Source organism: Dromaius novaehollandiae, unplaced genomic scaffold (assembly GCF_036370855.1).
Source record: "Dromaius novaehollandiae isolate bDroNov1 unplaced genomic scaffold, bDroNov1.hap1 HAP1_SCAFFOLD_41, whole genome shotgun sequence".
NCBI lineage: Eukaryota > Metazoa > Chordata > Aves > Casuariiformes > Dromaiidae > Dromaius > Dromaius novaehollandiae.
The window spans coordinates 1,874,192-1,876,619 of NW_026991492.1; the positions used below are offsets into that span (position 1 = coordinate 1,874,192).

General features: G+C 52.1%; 1 pseudogene; it reads left to right on the forward strand.

The window, feature by feature from the left end:
• Positions 1-921: 921 nt before the first annotated feature.
• LOC135326955 (olfactory receptor 14J1-like) lies at positions 922-1,857 on the forward strand (annotated as a pseudogene).
• Positions 1,858-2,428: the final 571 nt, after the last annotated feature.

A 2,428-nucleotide genomic window follows, 5' to 3' on the forward strand; every position in this document is an offset into this window, starting at 1 on the left:
CCTGATGGTCCTTTGACCATTCCCCTGTCATGTCCTGCCAGACTTTGAGCTGCCCTCCAGAAGGGCACCGCTGCCTCATAGCATCTCTGAGATGTCCCAGAGACCCCTGAAGAATCTGTAGAGATGCTGAGAGTATGGAGATGGTGTTGGCGAACTGTATACAGGCAGCTGAAAAGAGCCCTGTGTGTCCTTGCCTAGAAGGGGAGTGTGGAGACCTCCTTCTGGTGCCCTGAGAAAGGGAGAAAGGGTTGGACAGCTGTGGTTTTGAAACTGGACTCCTCTGCTCTCAGCAGTAGCTGGGGGGTTTTTTTTAGGGCAATGTATGAGAGTGATGGTCCTCCAGCTCAAAGCAGTGTGAGCACAGGACAGCTGGGAACAAGGCTAACAGACAGACAAGCTGTCCTCACGCTGTACCAAGTGGCAGTGAATCTTTTTGTTTTCAAGACTCACAGTAGAAATGCTGAGAATTTCTGCCTTTGAGGAACACTCCCCAGGGATGACAAAGACATCTCAGAGAAAATAAACATTATTAAAACTTCCCTAAAACTCTGTTCCTCAGCTGTCATTCTTTAGAGCAGGTAGTGAAAACACTGAAAAGCCATTCCACATGACGAATAGATTTTGTTTGACAGAAACTGTGAGTGTCAGAGCTGTTGACCCCTGTTCCCATGTTCCCACCACTGTGCAGAAGGACTGAGTGCTCTGGAGCCCATGGGCAGAGGCTTCTGCTCCTCACAGCACACTCAGCCAGCACAAACCAGACCTCAAGCAAGGTACCTGCCCAGTGATCCTCCCCAGAAAAGAGAGAAGTAATGTGGTGTTTTCAAAGAGAAATGTTACTTGTTTTTTCCTTGGAACATCTCTCCTAACTTTTCAATGTCGTTTCCTCCTTAAACAGTCCCGAAAGCCCAGTGGGACCAAATGACCAACGGCAGCTCCTTCAACGAGTTCCTCCTCTTGGCATTTGCAGACAGACGGGAGCTGCAGCTCTTGCACTTCTCGCTCTTCCTGGGCATCTACCTGGCTGCCCTCCTGGGCAACGGCCTCATCATCACAGCCGTAGCCTGCGACCACCACCTCCACACCCCCATGTACTTCTTCCTCCTCAACCTCTCCCTCCTTGACGTCGGCTCTATCTCCACCACTGTCCCCAAATCCATGGCCAATTCCCTGTGGAACACCAGGGCCATTTCCTACTCAGGATGTGCTGCCCAGGTCTTTTTCTTCTTTTTCCTATGTTCAGCTGAGTTTTCTCTCCTCACAGTCATGGCCTACGACCGCTATGTTGCCATCTGCAGACCCCTGCACTATGGGACCCTCCTGGGCAGCAGAGCTTGTGTCAAAATGGCAGCAGCTGCCTGGGCCAGTGGTTTTCTCTGTGGTCTCCTGCACACTGCTAGCACATTTTCAATACCACTCTGCCAAGGCAATGCTGTGGACCAGTTCTTCTGTGAAGTGCCCCAGATCCTCAAGCTCTCCTGCTCAGATGCCTACCTCAGGGAAATTGGGCTTCTTGTGGTTAGTGCCTGCTAAGTCTTTGCCTGTTTCGTTTTCATTGTGGTGTCCTACGTGCAGATCTTCACTGCTGTGCTGAGGATCCCCTCTGAGCAGGGCCGGCACAAAGCCTTTTCCATGTGCCTCCCGCACCTGGCCGTGGTCTCCCTGTTTCTCAGCACTGGCACGTTTGCCTACCTGAAGCCCCCCTCCATCTCCTCCCCAGCTCTGGATCTGGTGGTGGCTGTTCTGTACGCGGTGGTGCCTCCAGCAGTGAACCCCCTCATCTACAGCATAAGGAACAAGGAGCTCAAGGAGGCACTGAGGAAAGTGATCCAGTCGCAACAAGGTCAGCATCAGTAGCTGTCCCACATTCATTCACTCACCAGGATATCTGGCATCAAGGGTGTGTGTTGTGCATTTATTTCTTTCTTACTTTTCTCTTTTACATGTACAGTAAAAAACAAAGAAAACTATCCAGTTCATGTCATGTCTCCTCTGGAATCTCTCCTTTGAATCTGACCCAGAGACCATGTTGAAACAGGAAGCCAGGCTTCCCCCTTCCTCAGCAGAGGTGGGGGAACCTCAGAGCCCACTAGTTTGAGCTCCCTCGGATGCCCCCAGTGCAATGGGTTTCCCTTTGCAGTGTCTCTTTCAGAACTGACACCAAGGATGCTCAGAGGCCCAGAGCCAGGCTCAGATGAGCACTGACAGGGTGAGACCAGAAGTCCGATGTCCATTAGGAGAGCCCAGATCTCCTAGCCACAGTCAGGGTGTGACCTCACACCCTTCTCCTGCGAGGGTGGCAGACAGCTGTCACCATGGGCTGGTCCTTTCCCTCTTCAGTGCTCCAACATTCACAGCGGAGCAGGAGCAGAAGGGAGGAGAGGCTGGATGCAGCTTGTGGAGACAGACCCTCTGCACCTCAGGACCA